Below are 8,500 nucleotides of genomic sequence, written 5' to 3' on the forward strand. Positions count from 1 at the left end.
TCTTTTAATAAGTAGGCTGTATATATCGATCAGCCACAACATAAAAACCACTGAGAAGTGAACTAACATTGACTATCTTGTGACAATACAGTGTTCTGCTGGGAAACATTTGGACCTGGTATTCTTGTGGATGTTACTTAGCCATGTAGCACCCACCTAGACCAGACCAGATATCCCCCACCCCACAGCACAGCAATGACACTCCTCTGTCTGCTGCCAGACTGCAGCGTGACACAGACACACATACAAAAACAGCACAAAGTGTTGACCTGGCCTCCAAATTCACTAGATACCAAACTGATCAAGTATCTGTGGGATGCACTGATACAGGCCTAATGCACAATATCATACAGCCTAATATGACTAGGCTATATGACAAATATCCTAATAAAATGCAAAATATGATCCAAACTCCATTTGTTTTCTGTTTCAGGATATTGTACCTACATATAAAGTGTGAACTACTGTAGATAGTAGTTTCATTTGATGATTTCCATAGTTTTTTTTTTCTTTTGTGTCTTTTGTCTTTTGTTTAATCCTTGTGTTCCTTACATATCTTTCTGAATTTAAACAGTCATATTTGGGATGTTTGCAGCCCTGCTAAAATCTAAGAAAACTGTAGATTTGCTCGTTTGTTTGTCTTGCGCTAAAAATTTCCATTCTTACATTGAAAATATTTAGAATATAGTACTATACTATATTTCCCATTCCATTTATTAGGTTTATAATGAGATGTTGTCTAAATATTTTAATCACTAGCTTGTTTATTTGTTTGCCAGTCAACATGTAGAGTTGACATAAGAATATGTCTGGACCAAAGTGGGCCAGTTGTCATATAGGGAAGAGTTTCAGACCACCAGCTCACAGAGAAGCACTATTCATGTCTTTGCAGTAACATGTGAAAGCACAGCACTTGAACAAATTCACATAGTGTGGCAGCTGGTTGAACTTGTGACATTTTTCTTTTCCTAAATGAAAGACACTATGGCAGTTTTACAGCAACATGATTCACTTTCAAATCAAATTCAGTGAAATGTGACAGGAGTTGCAAGTCTATTATGTGCACTTTGACCTTGAAATACAAAATTAAGAAACTGTGATTTCTTAAATTAGTCCCAACCTATTATAAAACTGAACATTAGAACTGTTTTTCAGTTCACGCTGTTTTGTCCAAGCTACATATGCCTTTATCCTGGCTTTGATGGCATGTTGTTGGCCCAAAGTGTGTGAACTCTGAACGCTGTATGGACACGACACCTAGTGGTGATAATAGCACTTTGCCTCTTAGGAAAATATATATATTTATTTTGTTAAGTTTACATTCAGCTGCTACTGTATCAAACCTAATAATAATTATTCTGTTGCATTAGAGCATTTTGACACAGTATAATAATAGTATATAGTATATAATAGTATCTGTATCACTAGACACAGACAGATTCATCCTTGTTGGGCCTTTACACGCTTTATCTTGGCAATTAAAAATTAAACTTACCCTGCTCTTTCTGTTTTATAAACTGTCACATGTATGCAGTTAATTAATAAATCTGTATATATTAAATTAATATAGAATATACTGCAGAACATCTCTTAAATATGCATTAAAACACTACGATTAAACTTATTTAAAGTGTCACAAAACAATGGTTCCGGCATATTTTAAGGTATATATAACATAAGATGAATCACTGATTTGTCTGTATTTTCATGTTATTGTGTGACAAATCAGAGCAGCGTTTGAACGGCTTTCAAAGATGTTGAGGAAAGCTGTAATATGACGCATTAACCACTAGATGGCAGCAGTTGAGCGTCTATTTCATAAAACACAAGAAATCCAACCAGGCCTCACCAGCAAGTGTTTCTAAGAGGTACATTTAATAATTCATGTCCTCTTATTAAAAAGATAAATCAGCAAGTGCATTGCCAGATTTCACACAGGATACCGTCAAAAGTCTTAACTTTGACAAAGTCCACCTCATTCTGACCTTCTGTCCTACACAGGTCATTGTGTTGCTTGGTCCAGTTGTGATGAAAAGGCCCATTAGAAGTGATGCGATCATGAAAACATCATGACCACGCACCGATAAACATCTCATTGGCATTACGTTGAAAGGAAAGTACCTAACATGGCTAGGTGATGATGTAATTACGTATTTGAAAGCCATCATTCACTGTGAAACTCCACCCAAGACCACTCCTGTGTTTGTGTTGGTAGCCAGCACAGCACCGAGATGTGTATCATCTTGTTGAGAGCAAAATGTCGTCAGTGAAAGCTGTAGATTATTTCTAGGGCCGGCCTTTTTAGATATGGCCAAGAGACGCCGAATGACACCTCCTATAAATATGTTATAGGACCACAGGCCTTTCAGGTTCAAGGCTCCGTGATTGTCAGTGCTTTCAACACACGCGCAGATATACTCCACCTCCCCTGCTGTCCGAGCAGTTCCTCATCAGTATTCTCCAAGTGGTGCAGGATTAAATTGTGTCCTCAGCTCTTACAGCTCAGGGACCGCCTCTCATTCCTCAGATTTCTGGGGCCCACCTCAAAGACCCAAAGCCTAAAGCTGGGGTTTTCAGAACAACTGGAATCTTTATTCAATTATGTCTGTGGCGGCCGAGCCTGTCACCAGCGGGTTACCCCCCGGTTCAAAGCCCTAATGCTTTGCTGGAAGTCAGGCAGGGGTGAAGCCACATGAGATTTGTGCTAGTGTTTCTATATGTACATGTGTTTCCTGGTCCCGGGAACCCCTCCCGTTACATTCCTGTCAAACAATTGAAGGTCAAGTAATGAAATGGAAAACAAGACTTTGAAGATGGTGGAAGGTGTGTTGTGTTTTTTCCTTCTTGTCTTCTGTCCATATTCCCAGGAATTCTTCAGCTCATGTGAGTAAACATCAAACAAGTGAAATAGCTGGATGCAAGGACATGTAATTCACCTCTCCTTATACGGACATTTTTTCCCCCCGATACTAGTAGAGCTCGAAGCAGAGCGTAGGTGGTTCGACATCTGGTGAGGATGCCTCTTTATTGCTTCCCATTGGAGGTTCACCAGGCAACCTGGGTTAAAATGCAATGAATGTAATCCCTACATAATTTGCTGGCGGGATTACATACTGTATGCGGTGTGGGAATGCCTCAGGATTATTAACAAAAAACGTTGCTAGGGAACAGTTGCCTCAACAACTCAACTCCGGATAACAATTGATGAAACTTTCTCAGATAAGTCAGGAAGACTCTTTTCTAATCCTGTAGAATAATGTGGTGGTAAATTAAATCTAGAGGGTGTGCACGTGACGTCACGGCAAGTCCGTGGTTACGGCCAGTTAGTGGCAAAAAGTGACAGTGGAACATGGAGATTAGCCGCATTGGTTTGAATCATAGGCTCTAAAAGTGTCTAAATTGTTAAATTCATTTTTTTTTTAAATGCAAAGAGCTGTTGTGCAATTGACTGAACCAACAGATGTGAAAAGCAGTAAGAGATAGAGTTTTACAGATATCTCCGACTGCCAAAGAAAGTAAATGGATGGCTGCATTAGAAGAAACAACTGGAATCCAGGCACAGAAGTCTGGTGTTGTGGTTCACATTTAGTGCCAGGTGATATTAATTTATGCCGTATCTTTTTTATGAAGTCATACCTTAAGTTACTTATTAAGTCATGTTGTCAAGGCTGTCAGATAAGTTTGGCGATGTTGTTGTTTTGGCGTAGTTATGGTCGGCGGTACTTCATTATTCCAGTTCCAACAATAAATGAACAATAAACAGAATATTTGTGATCACTCCTCGTCGTCCTTTAACGTCCAATTGGGCGCTACAGTATTTTATGGCTAACTTCTCAGTAAAGCTCTTAGTGTTAGCATCTTTTATTTAGCTACATTTATCATAACTGACATGACCTAAAACTAACTGAGGGTAATTCGCTTTTCCAAATCCATACTTGTTTGTATGAATAATTTTTGAGTCCAATTGTCCATAATTTGATCTGATAATCCCCATTTTTCCTGGTCTCGCTGTATTTACTGATACATTTCACTCGGTGACATGGCCCCAGGCGCTAGTGACGTCAATGATTTTCCCGAACCCATCTGGGCCAGGAAAATGTATGTTGTTTGAGCTGGTAGTCATGCTTATATTTTAACTTCTCACTTGCAAATTGCTAAACCTTTTATGTCATTTTTTAAATTTCTTAATATTGAAAGACCTGAAAACACAAATGTAAGTCGTCCTAAAGTAAAATCATTAAGCTTTAAGGAGCTAAAGTGCTCCATAAAACAGGAGTAATAGAGTGGCTACAAGTCTTCACATACACACACCATTGTTTTAATAAGAAACTATTGACTGTAGCAACATTAAAAGAGATATTTGGCATTTCAGGGAGTTATTATACCCTCCCACAACAGAAGACGTCTGTGTAAGGCATAAAGTAAACAGACAAGCAGACTGAGGAGTGTTATTTTTACAGCAGATGTGGGTTGGAGCAAATATTAACACAATTTGTAATTAGGCAACAAAATAAAGTGCAGGAATGTGAATGAAGCTATTCTGAAGAAGTCGCCTGATGACAGCTGGAATAGGCTCCAGCAACCCCCGCAACCCTAGTGAGGATTAAACGATGAGATGAGATATTCTGAAGAGGTCGTTTCAGAGAGGAAAAAGTAGGATGCAAGTAGCAAGTCACACCTTGTGAAAGATGACATCAAGACAACATGAGTAATCCTGCAGCTGTTCTTATTAAACTACTCACCAGGTCTCCAACATTCACAGGAAACGTGACTGATGGAGGAAAAAAAAAAACTCTTTTCCTGTAAACAATGTGACTGGTCAGCATGTTGTTGTGTACCATATGTAGCAAGCATACACATCCATTAATCAAACTGAACCACTGGGAGGCTCTATTGTGTGTGCGTGTGTGTGTGTGTGTTCTTGTTTTTATTAAGTTGTGAGGACCAAACTCTCATGGAATACTAATGTTGTGGGGCCATGTTGTGTTGTGGGGTCATGAGGATTAGACAGTTGTGAGGGCTGGGAATCCACTATATCAATAGAAGGTCACATGTATATATGTATGTTTGAGTTACTAATGTCCTGATGTCCTGGGGAGCTTTGTCACACTGTGGGAGACTGATCTTATTTATGGGGACCGAATGTTACGTATGTCTCCACGAGAATATCAATGTAAGTCATCGTATGGTCCCCTGAAGTTACGTGAACATGACTGTGAATGTGTGCCCGAGAGATGGAGTCTAAGTGCTCTGCAGAAAATTACTTTCAAAGTAATATTAACTTGCACAGACAGGGATTTTTATTTCCATCCCCACAGACAGAAAAGTCAAACAGAAGGTCATGGTCAGGAAATTATTTGAACAATGAAAGTAAATTTAACATAATACATTTGGGTTTTGGATGCAATTTCCCAAAGACAGCAAAGCATTATTAGGGCTAAAAATATCTCAAACTTTCAGACAAAAATTTGACTCGCAGTGTGGGCCAAGTCTTCATATTGTCTACATTTGTTTATTCAAAAACAAGCTGCCAGCTGATCCCTGGTCCAGAGATTGCTTCACAGCTGTGGCCCATTTCACCTCGCATTCTTGGACTCTGTGAATCAGTCATTCAGATGCCGTTTAATTATAGTTTGAAACCATAATCACCCTCAACTGCCGCCTTACGTTTCTGAAAACAATTATTCTTCAAAGCTGAACTGCATTGTCAGAGGTGGATGAGGTTTTTAAGAGAAAGACTTACAGAAAACACATTAACAGCGCATGGAAATGTGCAGTTTTGCCTCATGCTTTGAACATGTGAACTTTTCTATTGAATCTTAGAAAAAAGGGTTATTTTATAAAATATTGTTCCTCAGCTCATCATGATGATCACCAAGAAAGTAACTAGGTTGATTTCCTCAATAAATGTAAATGACATTATTTCTCTAGTAATAATAACAATAGTCCAATCAGAATAAAAATGTGTCTTTTGACCTTTTGATATTCTATTTAATGGGAAAGTGCACTAAACTTGAAACCTCACATTCTTTCTGTGCACGTTTGCTCAAAGTATTTCAAAAATGTATGAAGGTGGAATCGATGTAGGGAGAAGGCTGAAAAACAGCGAATCTGTCTTGGTTCGTCCTCGTCTGCTGAATGATTTCTCTGCTATCAATAAATTTTTGAACTGCTTCTCGTCTGGCAGATTGGATGGTTCGCAGCAGGCCGAACCAATTTTTTTGCAAATCAAAAAGTGCTATTCTCTTTGATTTTTGAGGCTAATTAATTACTCTTTAGTTTTGGGATGACATTATTTACACTCCATGTTGACAAGTTAAGTGTTGGTCTTTTTCAAACAATGATTTGCAGTGCAAGAACGAGTGTTGGTGTAAACATATAGTCTTGCCTTGTTGGGGCTCTGTGCCATGTTTTAGATGTTTTAGAGTTGTTGTGTCATATCCCAAAAGACTATTTTAGTCTTAAAGTAATCCCTCATTCTATATAAAGAACAAGAGAGAAATCATTTGAGAAATATTCCAAATATATATATATATATATCTCCCACCATTCACACGCTTATTTTGGGGTCATTCATCAATGACCCTTTTCATGAATAGAAAAATATATTAACCTCCTGAGACCCGAGCTTTTGTTTGATATGCATTTTTAATTTCTCCAAGGTATTTGGGATCAGTAGGACCTAAGATGCATAAAAATTAAGCACCATCTTTCAACAGGAATCAGTTTGTCCTCATATGTGGACACTGGGGTTCATTCATTTCATTATTTATATTATACTAAAATCACCAGTGTGTGACAAAATATAAATATATTAAAAATATATTTTAATACCTGAACATGGCTGAGAAAAAAACAGAATTGCAAGTTCCAACATCCTCAAACGAGTACTTGCTAATTAGCGAGGTTGTAGCTCATTTTTATCGATAATTTATTAATCCTGCATTATGTTAGTAACATTAATAAGCATAAATAAATAAGTTTTAACCGTAGAATTTGGTGGTATTTTATTCCTTGTCCACTTTTTTTACCGACTAGCGTATTGACCTTTCGCTACTACTCGATGGCAGACTAAAGTGTTAAAATGAAGTAGAATAACCTGCAGTAAAACTTAATGTCCCCCTATTAGGACACAGGGTCTCAGGAGGTTAAATTTGTGTGTTTGTAACATAACTATATCAGAAGCTGCACTTCAACCTGCCACCCGTATGATGTTATTTACACATTGTTGTGGCAGTATTAACAATGTCACAGAAATGTATTTACGTCAGCGTCTATGTCTAAATGGTGACTCAGACAATGTGACACGATACCTTCCCACGGTAATCCCCAGCAACACAGCTTAAAACGGAAACTAACTCCAAAATACCTCGGAATAACCACTGACATTTTGTGGTTAGCTAAATATGTCAAGCGATAGCAACATAAAACCAGGGATATAGGGTTACAGTGGTCTGGAAAAACACCAGTAGGGGCAGTTACAAAGGACATTTACCTGGTTGTGTTTGTTTACGCCATATTTATTTGATACAAACAAACAAGCCATTCGTGTTGGGATCAGCTTTCCAGAAGAAGAAGTAGAAGAAGAACAGATAACAGCATCAGCTCTAAGGCAAGCGCGATGACGCTTTACTCACTTCAAGCAGCGTGACAAACCGCTGAGGTTGCTCTCACTCCTGTGGGTCTCGTGATCAAGCCTTGTGCTTCAGACACAAAGAGGTTGGCTACACAAAGATTCACTTGTCTTCATCCTCAACGCTGTGTTTATATGAAAACAGAAGTGCTGCCTTCACATTGACTAAGAAGGTCAAAAGAGGTTCAGGATCGGTTCCTTCAAGTCATGCAAGCCCTCCCCGCTCTGAGAGGTCGAATAAAACCACTGAAATTAGTTTCAGTTGGACAGACAGAAGTATTTCTTTTCAAAACTAAATACCTTATAATGTTGAAAAGAAGAAAATTAACACAGAATGACATGCAATATTCTATATTTAAAGCGATGACGTAAGGCTGGCCCTCCTGTAGCTGTTTGCCACTAGGCCACATTAATAAACAGCATGTCACATAATTACTTTGAGGTAATATTTGTATCTTTATGCTTTAATGCTGCCTTTTATAGTTTCTAACCAGTGTGCAATTACCTTTACACAAGCTTTAAAAAATTAAAGATTGTATAAACAGAAGGCCTGACCATGTATTATTTATGCATGTGTGAAGATTTAGTGCAAAGTGAGCAGCCCACATATATATTTTTGGCTCAGGGCTCAGTAAAGGTAGGCCAGTCCTAGAGGTAGAGGACATCTTGAGGACGAATTAGATCTGGATGAACCAGAACTAATTCCTGGATGAAACAGAACAACACATGTGGTTTGTCGGTGCTGCTTCCACACAATAAGTTGCACATCCTTTATTAACCAATTTACAGACTAAATTGAGCTGGACTGAACTAGTAAGACCGCTTCTCAAAAAATATCCATTAGAAAAAAGAAATCTAGTAGCGTGG

This window comes from Mugil cephalus, chromosome 19, assembly GCF_022458985.1.
Source record: "Mugil cephalus isolate CIBA_MC_2020 chromosome 19, CIBA_Mcephalus_1.1, whole genome shotgun sequence".
NCBI classification, from domain to species: domain Eukaryota; kingdom Metazoa; phylum Chordata; class Actinopteri; order Mugiliformes; family Mugilidae; genus Mugil; species Mugil cephalus.